General features: G+C 32.8%; 1 protein-coding gene across 8 annotated transcripts in view; it reads right to left on the minus strand.

The window, feature by feature from the left end:
- The window catches only part of LOC135836616 (protein dead ringer homolog), a 141,207-nt gene that overhangs the window by 54,955 nt on the left and 65,066 nt on the right, over window positions 1–21,186 (minus strand). The gene's annotated exons all lie outside the window — the stretch shown is intronic.

Here is a 21,186-nt window from a genome sequence, read left to right on the forward strand (position 1 = left end):
GTGAACGGAGCGGAGCGCACGGTCATTATTATTTATCGGCTGTTCTCTTTTTCACCGTATGGTCATTTCTGTAAAAGTTTTACTTTTTCCGATGTATCTATCTATACACGTTAAATTAATGACACTGATGGCAACGAATCAGGACTTTAATTATCGGGTTTTTGGGGTTTCTTTGAATTATTTATGGTCTCGCGTTTCATTATTTGGTAATCGTGGTTAAATGCCGGACCTTAGCAGGGGGTAGTAATTAATCGGCTGTTGGAAAGAAAAATTGGTATCGATGAAGCGATCGCGCTTCGTGTAATTGACGCTGTTTTGTGAGCTTTTGTTCATACTTGTACAGCTGATCACGATGTGTCTTTTGTTGTGTGCGAAATTTTGTATAATGATAATGAGCGATTGGGTTTTTACGAGTGTTCGAAATAGATTGCGAAGGAGGTTGGGAAATATACCGAAATGAAGGAGCAGGAAAATGGAGTATGTACTCGAGTATATTCGATGAAATTTGCATCGACTCCTGTGAGTCTTGCGTTATCATGATGATTATTGGCTCAATATAAATGCCAATAATGAGCCGGAAAAACATTATTGGAGGAAGTGACATGGAAATTTTCAGTCGTGAAGTTCCAGAAAACAATTTAATTTTCTTTCATTGCAGGAGGAAAATTTTTTCAAATCGAATGTGAAACATTGAAATGTCAAATTTGAAAAAGCCACAGCGACTTTTTTTTCGAAGTCCAAAATGAAAAAAATTGTGATAAAAATGATTTGAGAGTCGTTTTTCTTTGAGAGAGACTTTGAGTTGAAGTGAAGTTGGGCTCACATTTTAGAACTAAAATATTCATCTTAAATATTTACGAATAAATCTACAGCAAGCCCAGATCAATCTTATTTTCACAGCAAACTTTGAAAGCTTTCAACGATCAAAGGAAACAATCTAGGAACAAATCGTAAGGAATAAAAATGAATAATAATATGAGTGCGTGAATGGCTCGCTTGTACCATCATCATACACCCCTATTATAAAAGGCAAGTTGTCAAAATTGATTTAAACTTGACTTGAATTTTTTAGAATATTCTATGAATTTATATCGTGCATGAAATTTTTTTTCGAAGTAGCATTCGTCGTTTAAAAAACTTCTGAAATTGTATCGAAAATGAGAAAAAATGAAATCTAAAATTTACACAATTATATTATGCCTAAAAATGATTTGAAAAATTAAGTAGCCCTAAGAAAATTATCATATTGGGTACTGTTGAAACTATTCGCAATGTTTAAAAACATTATTGAAATTGAGTATATACGTCATATAAGCGCATAGAAATTGTTTAAATTGCTCGTGCAGTAAAAATGCCATAAAAATTAACTTAAAAAGTCGTTAATTAGTTAGAAATTTTGTAGGTAAATATTTTTAAAAGTACTTACCTACTTTAAAACTTGTTCGAGACGTGTTTAATTTTTTTTTAAATTGTTCAAAATGTCAAAAAAATGTGTGACATTGTATTGAATTAAAAACTCGTAAAAAATATCATCACATAAATAGTTCATAATGCAATAAAAAGTGAAGTAAAAGTAAACCTTATTGAAAAATATTTAGAATTTTAAAATGTTAATGTAGTTAAATACTTAATACCGTATTTTTTCATTATGCAAATAATTTTCTTGAATTCGTGAACAATTTTTCAGAGAATTGAATTAGTAAGTACTTCGCAAAATTTGTATGATATTTCATCGAATTTCAATTGAATTTTAATATTCATAGACACCTACTTGTTTTTTTTCTCCATAAATCTATTACTTACCTCTATATATCTAATTATAATCTAACGGATAGAAAAATTCTTGAACTGAACAAAGTTAAATCGAAAGAGCATTTTAAAAAATCACCTCACTAACTATCAGATAAAATTTCAAGAGCTAAAGTGTATTTTTTGATTTTTGGTAATAAGCAATAAAAGAGTCAAAAATACAAAAAAATTAAAATGTCACCAAAACGACATGGAAAGCTGAAATTCGGTGTGTACTTACCTCATTTTCGAGCTCTCGAGTCAATTGGACTAAGTTTCGAACTATTCTGAGTATTTCTAAAGGCTTCGGAAGCTTTTAGAAGGTTGAAATTCCACACAACTTCACCCAATGAATTCGGAAAGCCCAAAATTTATTTAAAACTTCAAATTTCATCACTCTGGGTGGACTGGAGATTGTTTTAAGCCATTTTGCAGTCTTCAACAACGAATTTGTAAAATTGCAGAAAAAATAGGTACACAGTTTTGGCTCTTTCAAAAATTGGTTTGTTAAAAATGGTATGTAATCAATTAAGTAGGTCATTAAATAAGAAGCACCAATCGCTTTTACACTTGCTCAAGTTAAATGGGACAGCTTTTATGGAACTTTTCGAAAATTTAGGATTTCCATACCTATACAAATATTACTGAAAGCTTCAGAATGGTTTTAAACCACCTCCAAGCGATTCAGAATGTTGAAATTAGGTTACAAAAGTTAGGTACATAGTTTTGCCATCTAACTTCATTGTGTAATGCTCAAAGTGACTCGAAACCATTTTCAATCGATGAGTATATGATCAAAAGCAGGACACATTACAAATATCACTTTTCTAGGTAAATTTGGAAAAATCTTGATTTTTTTTTTGAAATTTTTACCCAAAGATTATCAAAAATTCAACAAAAATTGAAAAATGCACTAAGGTTTTTGAAATCTTGGCTAGTGATATATTTTTTATGTTCTTTTGATTTTGGTTTGTCCAGTTTTAGAAATTTTTTGCCAATTAAGAAACCTCTCTTGTAAAGAATACTTAACGAATTTGAAATCTCTCAAGTCTCAAATTGACTGACTTTTTATTTTCATAGGAAATACAAACAACAATACCTCTGTGTTCCAGTATACAACCATGTGATTCGTCAACCCTTCTTTTCCCTGCCAACTACTTACATTCTTTCCCTGAAATCTTCCCTACACACAGCTTATATAACAAAAGTGACATATATATTGTAAGGATTACCCAAGTTTTGAAAAAAAATTATACCAAGTGTAGCTAGGTAACCTATACCTAGAAATAAACCACCGGTACGTTACATTATATCAGCTTATTTATCAATATAGGTGCTGGGTGTATTACATATGGCAATGAAACTTGCGCAAAATAACTAATAGGTATTCTCGATGTGAAAAAAAAGGGTAATATGTAATATGTAAATACATTACGTATACCTATATATCCTGACAATACTCCGTACATACAGTATGGGTACGTATAAAAGTAAAGGAAATTAGAAACAATAAACTATCATTATCATACAACGATAAGAAGAACAAGCTGCGAAGAAAAAATAAAACTTACTTTTCTTCAAATAATGTATGAAAATTAAGTGGAAAAATATTATATCAAGGTATGAGCTTCTGATAAACACTCGCAGCCGAAAGAACAATAAAAAAACAGACAGAGAAAGAAATATTATTAAATGCGCAATAAAAATATATAAAACCTGGACACCTATCACGAACGTCATTAAAGACGGCGTGTAATTTATTTCAACGCGTATCCTGTTTTTCTTTTTTTTTCTTTCTTTCTTTCTTTACCTAGCTTTTTATAAAATTATATTAACGCAGTATTTCGTAACTAAAATAATGCATTTTCCGCCCAACTACCCTCTTGTCTACCTATTACATGTGCACGTCCACCTTATATTTCAAAGAGTATGCAGATATACACATCACATATTATATGTTTACCTGGCAGCGTTGTGCAAATGCATAGCGTATTATATGCTTGCATAAAATAGATTAAGTGCCTATATAGCTTAATGCAAAAATTTACACAATAGGTATGCTAGCTTATAGCCAAGTATACTGCGTAGGCAGATAAGTTATTGTATCAAAAATTGAAAAAAAAATTATGGTAGCGAGTATTTTTCGGTATAATTTACTCGCGTTAAATTAATTATCGTGTCGATCAACGCATGCATCATAATATGCCTATTGCCTAGGATACATACGCGATCTTGGCAGGTTTTTATACGGTATGGCCTTCGCATAATCGAGCGTATATATTGTCGAAGCACAGTGTACAGTAGTCTTCCTTCATCGTCGTCATCGTCATCGATGTGACGGAATTATGAAGTTTGGTGTCAACCGTTCCATCGTAGTACTTGTACATAGAGAAGTTTATCATTTTCGCTATACCTAGCACCTTATAGTAGCACCATAGATTGCACATCGAACGACATAGATATAGTTGGGTAGCGAAGCGTTAAATTATATATTTTACGATAATTTATATAAATTTCCCTTCGTATACGTAGGTATTTATCACTGTAGATAGACTTTTAATACATATAGTCGCTGATAGCATTATAATAGTAATTAACGCTTTCGGTTTGGTTATAATATAGGTAACACCTAACGTGAAAATGAAGTTGTATGTCGCTTGATCCGTTCGTAAACGTTTATTTCTACTACTAATACCCAGAGAGTAGGTAATTTTACGGGCACGTAAATCATGTAAATTTAGATCGTCGTCGGGTAATTTTCAAGGCTGTAGATGAAAAATTCGCGTCCTAATGTATGTTTACCGAGACTATTAACCCTCGTATACGAGTTATTCGCTGATCGATTCCATGTAATACGGAATTGACGAGTGAATTAGGTAGGCATTGTGTACTTAATGCGTGGTGAATTTGCCAATATTCCTACCAGTCGACATAATGGCGCAGAGAATACTCTGGTGCCAAAAGAAATTCAAAAAAGGGGGAAGGTTGATGTATTTGGATTCAATTTTTTGAAATTTTCACAGAAGTAAAGTTTGTATTATGAATTTTTGCTCGTCTTCAGTTGAGTATAGGGTTTAATTTGAGTTGAAACTTTTTGAACAAATATTCAATAAAATGGGACTAGGGTACTATGAAAATGACTAATTTTCAGTGCGAATTGAGGAGTAAAACTAAAATCACTTAAAATGACCAAAAAGCAGTTGAAATTATAAAAAATTGGTTTATATTTTTAAAAAAAACTATACCTGGTTAAAATCACACCCCCCCTCCCCAGAAAAACAGAAAAAATCACTAGAAATAAATCTACGTATATCATATACAGAAAATGAGTAGAAATCACTATGAAATAATATGGAAAGTTGATGAAATCAATTAAAATTACCAAAACCACTTGAAATCACTGAGAACCAGTGAAATTTGCCCTTCATATTTTTTATGGAATTATAAGTTCAGAAAATTATAATTGTACAGGAAACTGTAGAAAGAAAAAAAATTGAATACACAATGTTTTGTTTTAAAAAAAACTGTTATGAGAGAGAAGAGGGTGAAAATGGGTGGGGGGAGGGGTCAAAAATGCGAAAAATCGTGTTTCTCTAAGGCGTGACTGACTGAGCTGAAAATTTGTAGAAAGATTACATCAACTTAAAGCAAACGAAATGCCTACCTAGTACCTATCTTATTCATAAAATGAACAAAATTCATAATTTTTTATTCCAGAAATGTACGTTGATTAGAACCTCTCGACCACTCAGTCATCGATTCTGCTTACTTTTTTTTACAATAAAATGAGAATCCATAGAGTAGCTTTCAAAAAAAAATCACAGTCATCCAAACGGAAAATTCAAAGGCTGGATTTTCAATTTTCCAAAATAGTTGAAAAATTGCATACCTAATAATTTACGCTAGAACAGATTGAAAAAATTTTATGGTCGCTGAATATTTCAAAAAAACCTCATTCGTGAGGGTACATACAAAAAGGCACCAGTCTATCAAAAGTAAAATTTTCCAGGAAACTCGTTCTAAGATTTCCAAAAAAAAATCGAGAAAAAATACTTTACGTCGTTTTCTAAACAATTGTTTGCATTTTGATATATATATATTTTTTAAATTCCTCTTTTTGTACTTCGTTAATTTTTAAGAATAAATCCTCTCAAGTCGATTAATTTTGCATAAGAAAATGCAGTGTTTATTGGAATTTTCAATAAATTCAATTTTTTACGTGCTTTGTTTAAAACTGAAATATTTTGATGAAATCTTGGAAATTGGGATCTGTGGAAGGTTCCATTCAATTTTCAAAAAGTTCCTGAAAAATTGGTGAAAAAAATAGACATTGATTTTTGGAATATGTAGATCTAGAAAGAGGATTCGTTGAGAGTTGAGATTGTAGCTATCTAATTGTACATTTTGGAATTTTGAACGATTTTTTTAAAAGAAAACATTTAAGCTCAAAACAAGCACAATTTTTTTACCCACTTCGAAAATGGTCTTCAAATCTCACTGAATCTGATCGTCAGACTGGAATAATAACCAATTATTTGATTTTTTTAAATCAATTTTTACAATTTTTTGAACTCACTTGAAAAATTTAAAACTTCACTTACTCACATGATACCTAATTTTTTGTTGAGACAGCTGAAATTTTTTAAAAACCACCCAGGGTTTTAGAGATAAACAAAATCGGCAAACGGGAGATTGAAAAGTTTTTAGGTGATGATGAAGTAACTAGAGAGGGAGGCAATGACTTCCCAAGCGAAGAAATATTCAAAGAATTCAATTATAGCATTTTGAAATCAAAATCTCCACCCTCCAAACAATACACTCCCATATCTTGGATTTTGACCACATTCATGGAAACAGTTCCTTCTTCATTAGTAGAAACTGTTCCATAAAAAATTTGAAACTCCTACGGCAGAGGGCTTAAAGCTTTGGGTCATCAAAATATAAAATCATTTATTTTGCGATTTCGCCCCATATAAATTCACATAGAAAATGCACAGTGCACACCCCCTCGTCCCCCCTCCTTCAAAATACGTTTTGGGTTTTTAAACTTCCCTAATACATAGAAAGAGATCTTTTTGAATTAAAAAACGAATTTCCTCATTTTTATAAACCAAAAAATCTTTGATTTTCACCGTTTCACGATCAGTAATTTATTAGTCCCTCATTTATTTCTACTCTAAAGGCTGATGTGATCTTGGATTTGGATTTTCAGGGGAAAAGGAGAGGATACCATTACCTAAAAAGAGTTATAGAGAGTGCAATAGCAAAAACCAATGTTTTTTTCTAAAATGATACTTTAGGGACCTTTAGCTCCAACCTCTTTCACCAGCCAATCGGTTAAAATTTTTTCTGGAATACTTTAACTCAAAGTGAACTACCTAAGAGGATTTGGTCAAAAAGTCCGAGATATTTTTTTATTTTTTTGATCCACCCTAAAACGCTCATCTTACAGCAAGAAAATGAGACAACTTCGATGAAGATGACAGTACGAACGAAGCAAGCAGATAAATAAGCAATCACAATATCACAACACAAAGTAAATAAGTACTCGATCCACCTACTCTAGGCTACCGAGTACACGTCATTTAATTACCACTTGAGTGACTTGAGCGATTTTGTTAATAAAAACCTGCTTTGTTGACTCGCACAGTACCTATAAAATATTCATATCGAAATATAAAGCGTCACTTGATAAATTCTATCGACGAGTCATAGATGAGATTTAGAAAATTAGTCATTTTTCATTTCATTACACGATCATCTCTACATACGAGTAGGTATAAGTATTAAGTATACGACTATATTAACGCTATCCAAATGTCAGGTACTACACATGCATGATACGCATACAAAAACACCTTTAGGCCTACCGCATTTGCGTGCTGGTTGCCGGTTCTAGATTAGATAGATATTTTCATCTTGCAGTGTAGTGTATATCTATAATCTATATATTAGGTATGGATATGTTATACTTTAATGTCGGCGCGTACTTATCAATTTTCTGGCTGAGAAAGGTGCTAATTAAACGCGTAGGTAGGATATCATGGACACGGTGGTGTTTTGGATTGATGCGCAGGCACAGTGATAACTAATCGTCGTAGACCTACATATGTGAAGTTTTTGATATAAAAGATACCTGTATTGATGAAGCTTTTAAATGTGATAATTTTTAATTCAAACAAATTGATAAAAAAGGATTATAATTCTTTCTCTTTTTATTTATTATGTACCTGTCTCGATTTATCTTTTTTTCCCACCCTCATGAGTGTAGGTAGGTATATAGTGAAAAGGTTAAATGTTGCTTAGAACATTAGGTAAATTTGAGGCATATCGAAATGAAAACATTTGTCAATTAGATCATCTTCCATAATCTTAGTGAAAACAATTAAATTCGCCCACCGCGACCGGCCTAATACATCCTTTCACCCTTCAGTTCATAACGCAATAAAAAAGAAAGGAAAAAAACAGCGAAAAAATACCCACATTTTATAGTATATTGCGCAAACAAAGTTATACAAAGCTTTGGTATAGGATATCACTTTCAAGCCCCATTACACTCGACAACAATTTTAATCGGCTTTACGGTAATAAACACGTTTGAAAATATACGTTTAGGTGAAAAAGTAATAAACCCGATGTACGATTGATTTCGGCGAATTACAACCACACAAGTCACGAGTAAATAGGTCAATTGATTACGTCCAATAGAAAAACCAACGATTTCTATTCGTCGTAATATTTTTCACGTTTTTACAATTCGTCCGCGTGTATTTGCTTTTATCGCGGTAAAAACTTGCTGCGTGTTGGGCGATTTGAGAAAAAAAAAATGGAAACAATCGATATTTTATTCGGGGGTTTTTCGACTTTATGCATGCTTAAAAACCTCGAACTACTTGTAAAAAATATACATGAAAACACAGAGAATATACTTTTGTTTTGTTTTAACGGAGTTCTGTGTTCTCTCTCTCTGAGTTCGAGAGCACCCTCACCCTCAGCCTAACATTACAAGTTATCACCAAGGTTATGTATTTTTTTTTTTTTTTTTTTTGGCATCAAATGAAACAATAAACAGTTAGGCATGTGGAGAAAAAGCTATGCACACACAATTCTTGGAATCGATCATCACATTCACATCGGTGAATAACTATGAAATGAAACCTAAGACACAGCCATCCCTTTATCTTCTTCTAGACTTACCACGATGGAAAAAAACCACCCTGAAGCCTATTTCTAATCCTTACGCCTTACGGTATTGGTATACCACCCTGTGGTGGTTTTCAAAGTACGAGGCAAATTATTGTACATCGTTTTCAATACATAATTTATATAGTCGTACTCGTACATTCTCATCGTTGACAATACTAACTGAGGAAATGTTGGCTCGTGCACATTGGTACCTAACCTATCTAATTTTACGAAGAATTAAACGAGCGAATAAAATTGTACGTTTCGACTCATTACCATAGATGTTCACAAGGATCTTTTGTAGCAGGTAAACTACATAATATTATAATGTTAAACGATTTGTATCAATTTTTGAAGTCGTTATTACTAAAACGTTGAGCTGCTGAAGTGGCCTATTAACGATGAGTTAGTATCTTTGTAGATGGAGACCGTGTACATAAACTCGACGATAAGGCTAGATACGAAATATTGTACACACGCGTAAAATTTCATCTTGTTTTGATGTTATGCCTCACGACGATCTTAATTAAGCTTAGATACATCTTGGCCTTTTTTCATTCGCATATGGTAAAAAATTCTACACTATTGCGTAAATATCTTTTTTCTGCAGGAATGTTGTTCGGTACCTAAGTATATTTCACAATGCTGCTGTTTCTCTTTTCAATGGAATTACATTACATTGCGTTTCCTCGCTTCTTTTCTTACAGCCTATACTACATATAGAATGCCACAACAAAGGGCACGTGTTGCTTTAGACCTTTTCTAGCCCTGATCTCTGTATGATTTCACTATACTATACATATGTATAACACTTGAATCGCGGTATCGAGGTTTCAATTGGCGATACTATGATACAAAGATCATTGTATACAATCTATTATACGAAGGTTTATCACTGTAGGCGGTTTAGAAAAGGGTGTCAGAGTTTCTCCCGCTTATTAAGTGTATGTATTATGGACTGTTAGATGTGTTGATTTAGTATCACTGTAAAGAAATGTGACTTGATTGAGTACTTATACAAAATACCGGAAATGACATCTATGGCAGAAACTTCTGAATACAAAAAAATTGTCATGATTTTCTCGAGCAATTTTTATTACATTTGTGATGAATAAACGAACGTCGTACAATTTTAAAATGGTTCTAGTTCAATAATTCACCAAAAATTGGCAAATTACCCATAATTTTCCAAAAATTGTCTAATTACCCGTAATTTTCCAAAAATTGTCAAATTACCCTAGATTTACCAAAAATTGTCAAATTACCCGTAATTTACCAAAAATTGTCAAATTACCTGTAATTTACCAAAAATTGTGAAATTACCTGTAATTTACCAAAAATTGTCAAATTACTTGTAATTTACCAAAAATTGTCAAATTACCTGTAATTTACCAAAAATTGTCTAATTTCCCATAATTTACAAAAAGTTGTCAAATTACTCTTGATTTGCCAAAATTACTAAAAATTTACCAAAATTACTAGGTAAAAATTCACCAGAATTAGGTACCAGTAATTTACCGGAATCACAGCAGTAATATACCTACCTTACCAGTTACCAGAATTATCAATCATTTACATATTTCAATTGGAAATTATAGGCATAAACTAGGTATATGATGCATAAATTAATTCTTTTTCTTTAGGGAAATCGGAAAATTAATTGACTAATGATGGGCAAATTTCTCTGAATGAAATGAATATGTATGGCATTTCATTTGTCAACAGGAGACAACCAACAATATTTTTCTTTCTGACATGAGGTAAAATTAGCTTTTGTTTGATTGATCCAAATTCAGGGTATCTACTAAAATCCAAAAAGCTAAATTTGGGTGCTTTTTTTGTACTACCAAAATGAATTTTGTACCACATCAATGTCGTCAAATCGACCTGGCTATAATTAAACTCCCCCCTCCTCCCACTCCCCCAAAAATCAAGTTTTCAAAGTGCCCCCAGATTTCAAAAATATTCTAATGTGAGATTTTTTTGATATTTTTCTCCATGAAGGTACATAAGATCTCAAGATTCGACCTCTTTTTCTTGTCCATCTTTGTCCATTTCTCATTTCATTCAAAAGTAGGTATTAAGAGACAATTGTCAAAAAATTTATTTCAATCTGCAAAATTTTCATTTTTTCCTCACTCAAGATTTTGTAAAACTAAGTATCTCATTGTTTTTGAACAATCATTTTTCAGAAAATTTAAAAAAAAAGGCCAAGTGACCCAAGCAAAGCGAGGGCAAAAGAAAACTTGCGATTTGAAAAAGTGTTCTCTGTATAGGTACATATTATAGTAATTTTTCGAAAAATAAATAAAAATAATTTTCTCCCCATTTATTGATCTTATTAAAGTCTTTCTTTTGCTGCACCCCCTCCCACCAACAAAAAAATCTCGCCCTCTTCTTCCTACAAGTCAATCGCAAGATATTCAACGTACCTATTGTTTTTATTTACAAAATGCCATATCCTTCACTTCTACGTGCGTTGACGAGTGAAGGCTCACACACTGCAGCATCTCATCGACCCCCAGACTGCACCAAGACACAGCACACCGGGCAGGAGGGCTCAAGCTGCAATAAATATTCCGAATCGTACTTGATTATCCGGTCTTTCGTAGAAAACGACACCCAACATGCATTCGGTTAAGTGTGAAATTCCATTCCGAGAGCGTTATTTGGAAGCTTGGAAGCTGATTCTTTGAAATTTCGTTCGTCAATTAAACCCACATACAGTATACATAGACAGAATCTCGCCTCCGCGCCCACCATATAATCTATATTTAGCCGATTTAATTCGAAAGGGGAAGAAAAATTAATTCGACGAAGAAGTGGTGCGGTTTTTCAAATAGATTATGAGGGTGGAGAATGTCTCTCTTTTTCTATGTACTCGTACAGTGTCTGTGTACCTCCGCGCTCGTGATCGAGTTAATGAAGAGATCACGTTGAAAAGAGACGCGTACGGTAATAGATAACTTTGTCGTGAAAAGGGAGAGAACTATACCAAGTGGTCAGATTTAGGGTCGTGCGTAAACGCTACCGAGGGAGTATGTATGATGAGGCGAATACCAGATTGTAACCGCCACCAAAATATACACAAAAATACACATATCTTATTCTAAATTCAAGACATATGCTTTTAGGAACATTGAGCAGGAATAAGGCAGGATCTCACTCAGGAGAAGGGCTGCTCATTTTCCTAAAAATGATAAAAATGATGTTCTATAGGCGGAAAAGTATAATTTCTGTGCAGAAATTTTAAAGAATAATAAACTACCTCTTTTTAAATGAAATTCTGAAAATTTTGAACACGGAATGAGAAGAATTTGGAAAATGTTGATTGTTGTTAAGGGGAGGCTCATTGACTCAATCTCAAAAAAAAAAGAAAAAAAAAGGTAACTACTCGTAGTTCTTTTGCAACTAATTGGTCAAACTAATCCACAAATCAAAAATATGAATTGCTATGTAGATATTTACTCTGGTTGATTAATTTCAAAATTTTTTAAAAAAATAAAATTGAAAAATAATGGTCTTTGGAAAAAATTTTGAAATACAAGGCAGATACTTCTCACAAATTCCATTCTTTCAACATAGGCATCAAACATCACGAATTTTCTCCATCTTGGGCCAGCATAACGAGCAAATATTTACTTTTTCTTCATTCCCTCACACTTGACGTGACAAAGAATGCAGCAAAGGCGCATATTATAGGCTGAAAACCTCACACATTCGCATAATACACTGCAGTCGTTACATCGGCATACACGTCGCTTATCATTTTCTTTCATTGTTTAATGGCGGTCGTATTACGACTTTTTACAACATTGCTAGTTATACACGGTTGTTGTTTTGCGCGAGATTTTTAAACAATGTAGAGAAAATTATTCGCTATAAAATCGCTGATTGGTTGGCCGACCGGTTGCGCGATAATTGCGTAAAATCAACACAGATTTATTTGCGGCGGTGGTTTTTTTTCTCTTCACTGGCTGCTTTCGTGTTATATTCATTCTTATCTGGTCGTCGCAACAAGCCAGTAGAAGCGTTAGGCGTCTACAGAGTGGGAAGGGTTGGGCGGGCGAAAATCTTTTTAAATACAGTACTAAAAAATCTACCGTTTGTATCACAACTCACGAACCTCTCAATTTACATGTCACATTGGGCTGGGAATCCTAATTATGCGAGGGGAGAAAGTTTATTCCTAATAACGAAATATACTCACGATGTAAAAATAAATACATACATATATGCAACGAGTAATAATCGTAACTCGAATAAATAAAATTTCCTACCAATCAACGCGTTTATGGCAAGCCTATTTTTAAATTTTTTCCCATTTGGCGTACTCATGTACAAGTAAATTTATTTCACCTTAACTAATTTTACTCATTCATTTCAGACTCATTTTGACGTAAGTACTTATCGATACACGATGCTACAAAAATAAACAAATTAATATTTGTAAACACGAATCTCGAATACCTATTTTATATAAATAATACTATTCTGAGCAGTGCAGCCAGCCTGATTTGAATTCTGATTTTATTAGTAAATAATTTATAAAACATAAGTACAATATGCATAAGCTAAAATAATGGTCTCAAAATTAATACATATAGGTTCAGAAGATCCCGCAAAACTACATAATACCATACGTATTACAAAAATAATTTTTCGTTTTGAAAATCCTGAATCAAATATTTTCTTCACAAATAAATACCACGAGGACCTCGTCTGGAGAACACTTCGTGAATTCTTCGACTCAGGGGAGAAAAATAAATTGAAAAATGTACTCACAAGTCCTTGACAAGCTGAGATATTCGTTGTTAACCAACAAATTTAATTTAAATACTTATAGTATTCACTTTCTACATTTTTTTCTCACAAGGACAGCATTTGAAAATTTCATTTCAAGCCCTCCCAGAGCAATTGAAAATTTCTTTGACCTTTCCAGAGCAATTAAAATTTCAGAAAATTTATAATTCACTGAAAGCTCAAGAATTATTCTGCTTTTTCTGGAGCAGTTTAAAATTTCTGGAAAAAATTGAAATTTCCTACCACATCACTGAAATAAAAAAATTTAGAATAGGAAAAATTGTGTAGGTAACAGTTCTTGAAAAGTACAAGAAAAAGTACATTACAATTTTCATATTGAGTACAAAATCATCGAAATATTATTGTACAATCAGTACTCAAGAATATTTGTATCATAAATTGCACTCTGTTGTATATTCATTACTCAGAATAAAATGTACTCTTTCGTCTACTTTTTTGAGGAACTGTGTCCTCTCATGGCCCTTCCATGAATGTGTGTTTACTCGTCGCTTTCAAGTCCCACTCCCCAGGATTAAAGCGTAAGAGGGCCCGAGGACAAGTTGGAAAATTTCAGGAAATATTGAACAAATCTGGTCACATTCAGCAATAAGGTCTGCCCTGTTGGGTCCAATAATCAAGTCTATGCGGATGATCTGATTAGATCTGTTCAGATCTGGTTAGATTTAATCAGGCCCCCTCCATTAAATCAGATCAGGTCTGAACAGCTGCAATCCGATCAAAATTTTGATCTGAACAGGTGTGACCTCAGATCTGAACATTCCCAGAATCGCAGAATCTGATCATGGAACGTACTTTTAAAAAGTTTCCTCTTTGCATGTTTATCTAACAGATTTTTTTTGAAAAAATCACTAAGGTACTTTTTCACTGCCTTTTTCAACGCAATTTTTAGAAATCTCTCCACTCGACCCCGCCCCCTCTCCACACACAAAAAAAATTAACGAAATCAAATTTTTCACAAGAAAATTTTTAAAAAAAATTGAAATTGGAAGACAATTTGTACATGTACAAAGTATTTTTTTAATTTCGCCAAAAATTGACTTTTTTTCAACGATTTGAAGATTTTTGTTGCACGTTTGAATTTTTACATTTTTTCACTACTTTCACTACCTGTTAGACCTTGATACCCTGCCTTACGACAAATTAATTTTGTACCTTTCAAACTGAAGGATCTATTCATTGATTTTTTCCAACTCAAACCGTTCATTTCCTTTTAGTGTATCAAAAATGTAACTGAGGAGATGGAAGGGGGAGTGGATTAAATTAGAAATTTTTGTCCAATTCGTTTCATTCGGGCAGGATTATTTTTTATTTCTTTTATTCAATAATTTTCGAAACATCATTGGTTAAAAGATTGACTTTGTTACGTCTAAGAATAATGTTTCATTTCTTAAATCATATGAATTTTTAAAATATTCTATTTGAAAATTTTTTATTCAAATCTGAAAATCATGAATCCAAAATAAAAAAGTTGATTCATCAAAACTGATGTTTTTTGACCCTTGGTCTAGAAAATTAGGTACACTACTACCTACCTAATAATTTTATTAGATAAGTATGAAAAGTTTGGTAGGAAATTTCAAAAACCTTACAGAAGTCGAATAACTTTTGACTTGCTTATATTTGGCCTCCTGTGCCCGCCTCAAAAAACGATCTGTCTACGCCACTGGTTAATAGGTAGCTATCCAATCACATTTTGTTGCATTTTGGATAGTTTTTTTGAAAAATTTACCACTCTCACTCCTCCTTCAACCCCTTTCTTCAATAAAATTCTATTTTGATCACTGGTATCAAAATTGAGTTTCGAAATATTATGATTGCAGTAGAAACTGTAACAATGAATTACGTTTTTTTAGAGTATTATTCGAAGTATGTAATTAATTAGGTACTTGTCATTTGATTATTTGATCAGTTATCTACCTATGTAATTTTTGAATTACTTATTTCAGAAACTTTATTTCTCGTACAATCTCCGATTTTTCAATTTCCCATTTTGAGTAGGTATTCAAGAAAATTTAATAAAATTCAACTTTCAGTCTCCCAAATCATACCCTGGCAATTCCAAAGACCATAGTGAGACAATAAAAGCCACCCAACCCACCAAACACGAATAAATTTCAAACATTCGCTATCAGCAACTTCTTCATTAGCTGTCGAAGATCCACATCCATCGCAGGAACAATCACAGATCACAGCCGAATGATATGTACTGAAAATCTCTCCAAAATGAGACTTTCTTTATACACACATTAGGTAGACCCAGCATGCCAGGAATCGGAATCGGAACCACACTGCGAGTGCGAACACGCTTATTCCAGATGTTTTCTCGAAACCTCCTCGTCGCATATACACAGCCTCCAAGAGGTGGCTCATCATCAAAGTGCCTAGATTAACAACATTAATAAACTATACATATCCTACCTAGTACCTATATGTAATGTACTATGCAGAAGTGGGCGCGAGGAAGAGAAAACATAGGATGCGTTTCATTGCCTCGTATCACGCATTTGCAACATCTTTATTTAGCCTTAAACTTGGAAATTATAGGACGTATGACCGAGGGCGAGGGTAGAACTCGCAGCTGAGATATGTTCCGGTTCACATCGTTATATTATTACTCTGGCTCGAAAGGTTTTTAATGAATTCTCGCGAAACATTTAACGTTCAGTTGGTAAGGGTGTCATTTTATCGTACATACGATGGTGAAGATAGTCTACGTTTACGTCTACGTCGCGTCTGTACGTACGAGAGTACATTTATAGCAGCATAATAATATAAGCTTATTTAAACGGTACATATTAAAATTCTAAATACAACATTTTTAGATGTATTTACACAGTTGACAGTGTTCATTAATAATACCCACGAACGCGCGGTCAGCATTTAAGAAAAGTAACAAGACAGAGTAAGTATATCATGCCTGTGAAAAGGCGCATCTTACAATGAATACGACAAATTTGATTAAGCAATTGTGGAATGCTGATGATGGTCGTATCGTTATACACATAGCAGATATGACTCTTTAAGCGTGAGATAACAGGTGTGAACTTGATCTCTTCGTATACATAGATATAGCATAGGCATCTGTAGCGTAGATATATATCTACCATATCTATCTATGTAGTGTATAAAGCCCAGCACATAATACACGATGTAGATGTTAGCTGAGATTACGTAAATGACCATCGTATTCAAATATTTTCAACAGCCAGGTGTTACTTTTTCCTAGCATAATGGACGAAAAAACAAAACGAATTGGTTTAAAGATATGAAAGCTTTACTTTTCTTTTTTTTTTTTGATTCATATCCATAATATGTATATAGTATACATGAAGCTAAGACACATTCTCATATCTCGTCAACCACCGTCATTGCATTGACCCCTCTTTACCTCTCATTTCTTCACTTCTAGCTTCGTCGTAGGTAGAAAATTATTCACACATCGTTACATAGAAATCTTATATTCAATCGGATGTAATTTAACCCCATCCTATAACATTTAAGATGTACTGGTTTAGCTTCTGAAAATACGAGTACAATAAGATATGTGGAAGCTGGATGCCTCACAAAAATATGTAGGATATGTGAAAATTAGATGAATTTACTCCTAGCATTGCAAAAATTAATGGCCCTGCAGGTCTCGTCCCTCCTCAAAAAAATAGCACTGAAAACTTGAGATTATAGGTATTAAAAAAAACTCTCATAAAATGATTCTCAAAAATCAAAAAAAAATGTTCCAAAATGCAAACGAATCTCAAAATTTTCATTTATTTTTTATTACGTGTTTTTTTTGCAGTAGCAAATAATATAAATTAAATCCAGCATTTTTTACTCCTCGAATAACATTAACAAAAAAAAACAACAACAACCATCAAAATACCTCCCGCGTGAATCAATTAATTTTGTTGGCTAAAATCAGCACTAACACCGGCACCGCAGCGCCATCCCAGACATCACCTACCCCACATAGCAACATAGTAACGGTAGCTTCGCGATCATCAAATAACATCGCCGCCTCATGCAAACAACCTGAACCAATAAAAATTTCCGAACGAATTTAATACACCGATAATTTAACGATCATATTCTCGGAAAAAATAGGTTTAAAATATCGAGAACGAGGCGTAACAGGCTGGAGGAGGGGGAGGGGGGTTAAACGTGTGATATTTGAAACGTCGTCTGAGGATTAATTGAACATAGACCCATGATCGTTCCGCGTATACGTTGCTATAAAATGTTAATAAAATAGCATATTTAGTTAGATTAGAAAAATTAAAATTAACTTATCTGTGAATTTATTGTTGATATCGAGTCAATAAAATGATAATCTTTGAATGCATTTATACAGATCGCGAGTTTATGACTGCTGCGAAGAAGTAGAGTGAAAAAAAAAACAGATCGCAATACGTCCCCTCATCGCGTCAAAAGTCGTCTTCTTTATACATTTTTATATTACGAGTAGATGGTAAGGTATTGGATTGGTATTCTAGGTACATCATCGTCGTGTATTCATATTTTTATTTTTAATAATCCGACGAATATGATATACTTCTTTTACGATCGTATTTGCTATAAATTTTAAACGTCGGTTTTTTTCTCTCTCTCGTATTGCTTATAACTCTTTAACTTCGTTCCGTTCAATGTATTAATATATATTTTTCGAGATATAAAAATATCAAGTTGTAAAATTTATAATTACGCGGCGTGCGCAGATAGAGTAGGTATTAAGTAGAGATGCCAGGATTCTATTCTATGTTCGACACGATGAGTCGATGAACATGATCATCACGATGGACTAAAATTAAATGTATTTTGTGGTCTTCAATTATGGCATGCGATCCTTCGGCCTTGATAGTGCAATCTTTTTGTTTCTTTTGATGATGATGGTTGTGCTCGGATTGAAGATTTTTTTGTATACTTATTGACTGTTGGCCCTAGTCCTTCCAGTCGACTATTCCATTATGAAGTTTCAAAAGTTTTCTTCGATAGATACCTAATGTTTTTTATGAAAAGACGAACTCGATGTGTCACATCGCTTGTATAAGAAGTGCCTGTACTTGTTTTACGAAGTCAATGATTGTTTATGACACGTTAATCATATTGAGAAGAAAAGAATCCGCGAATAATGGAAAATTTCTTTGATACATAAGTACAATCAAGGAAATTTTTACAACACTTCAAAGCACAAAAACCTATACCCATAAATTTTAGATCAGCATTAATCCAGAAGACCACGTGAAATTTCAAGTGCGAAAAGGAAACAAAATTTGAAATCAAGTTTTTAAAAACTGTACACATTTATGTACCTATGAAGTTGTCATTATTTATTTTTTTCATCATATTCAATTTCAAGAGAAAATTCTGACATAACTAATTTACGAGCACAATAATTTTCTAGCGCAGTTCAATCCTCCCCTTTTGAAAAAGTAAGTGCTATAGTTTCGGGGTCATCGAGAGAAGAGTATTAAATCCAGAAACTTAATAAATAAGGTATTCGAACTCAGTGTCCTCAAATCAGGAGGAATCGACATGTCATATCCCATATTTCAGTAATTTCCCAAAAACGTTCTATCAAAATGGGGGCAGGGGCAGGGGCAATGGGCATATGTAAACTGGTCAGCTGACAAAGTATTGATTGATTTTTTTCACTTCGAAGCATTATTCATTGATTTTCGAAGATGTGAAACATAACAAATTTCATATTTCTACCATAATACTTAAAATTTTGTGAGAGCTGTAATTTTCAAAAATTTTCTGGAGGCTCAAAAAATTCTCAAAACAATTTGAAACAGGTTCGAATCGATTTAAAGTAGGGAAGGGAGCATGAATACAGATCACGGATATCAAATTTCTTTTTTTGGTCAGCGTCAGTCCAAATTTGATTTCTAGAAATTCTCAAAAATTTAAGAAGTGGACTTGAAGACCTAAAATTTAGGCTGATTGAGTATTTTTTTCAAGTTCACTTGATTTACGAGTAGTTTTGTTTGGATCCGAAATTTTTACCGATTCGAATACGTTTAGTGCTCATAAAAATATAAAATTTCGCAAAAATACATTTTTTGGGGTTGTTATTTCTTGAGTTGTTAGCCAAAGTTAATAAATTACGTAGAAAAGAAGACAAAGGCAGGACATTTTCTCGAATACCTATTCATTTTCAAAAGTAGGAAGGATCAGCATTTTTTTAAAAATCTTCATTACTCAAGAGACCGTGTAGAACTTTTTTTCAATTAAAAACTGTACAATTTTCAAATGAAGAAATTTTTTTAAAAATTTAGTTTCAAAAGCAGCAGAAAATGAATGGAAAATTTAAAAGTTGTTGAACAAAATTTTTTTCAAATGCAGGTGTCAATATTTTTTCAGAAGAGGTGGAGATCTAATTACATCACCTGGAAAAAATCAAAAGAAAAAAAGAATGAAAAACCAAAACATTTTTTTCAGAAATTTTAATATTCAAGATGGAAGGGAACTCAAAGAATTTTTCGAAAGTCAAAATTGTAAAAGAAGTAGACAACAGAATAAAAATTTCAATCAAGCATTTAAAAAATAGAAAAACGTATAAAAATTAAGTCAGAATTTTCAGAAAGAGGAGATCGAAATTTTTCAGATTATCTGGAAATTTTTCAATTTCTACATTTCTAGAAAAGTGAGAAAATATGGCCAATTTACATTTTCCTGAAGGGGTAAAGGGAGTCTAAGGAATCATAGCTAAAAACCAAACCCAAAGTTATCAATGATCTTAGGTACTTTGAAAATTAATTTATTAAAAAGAAAGTAACAGTGGACCTCCATTCACAATTTCCAAATACAAGCTTTTAACTTAAATTAAGGAGTTGACAGCTTTTCAAATTTTACTCTCAATTTAAATTTTCAATTTAGGCCCACACTTTTCAAAGAAGGGACTTTTCGATCTCAATTCTTCTCCCCCTTTGATCCTCTCAAATGTCTTATTCATTGAAGAGTTAAGTTTTTGATGAAACTTTGATCAAGTCACAAATTGAAATCCATTCAGAAATCAGAAAAACAAATTTAAGAAATCCCATTACGACGAAATGTATTAAAGTTGATTTGGTAAGTATAGGTACATACGTTTTAAATTAATTGACCAATTTTGAATTCTCTAGCACTTCCTAATCTTGAAAAAAGAAAAACCAATCGTCACAACATTCAATCCTAGCATGAAAAAATAACCCCTTCAAATCAAAGTACACATACCACATTCACTTCTCATTCATTCAAAAATTGAAATATGATCACAACCGAAAACGTAACTTTGAATCAAAAAGAAAACCTCGCTTCCAAATAAAAACTGCTCGATTTGAATTACAATAAAAAACATGGCCACGTTTACAGCATCCCTTTCAGCTTTTTCTTAAAAGTATTTTCCACGAATCA

This window comes from Planococcus citri, chromosome 2 (genome assembly GCF_950023065.1).
Source record: "Planococcus citri chromosome 2, ihPlaCitr1.1, whole genome shotgun sequence".
In the NCBI taxonomy this organism is placed as follows: Eukaryota; Metazoa; Arthropoda; class Insecta; order Hemiptera; family Pseudococcidae; genus Planococcus; species Planococcus citri.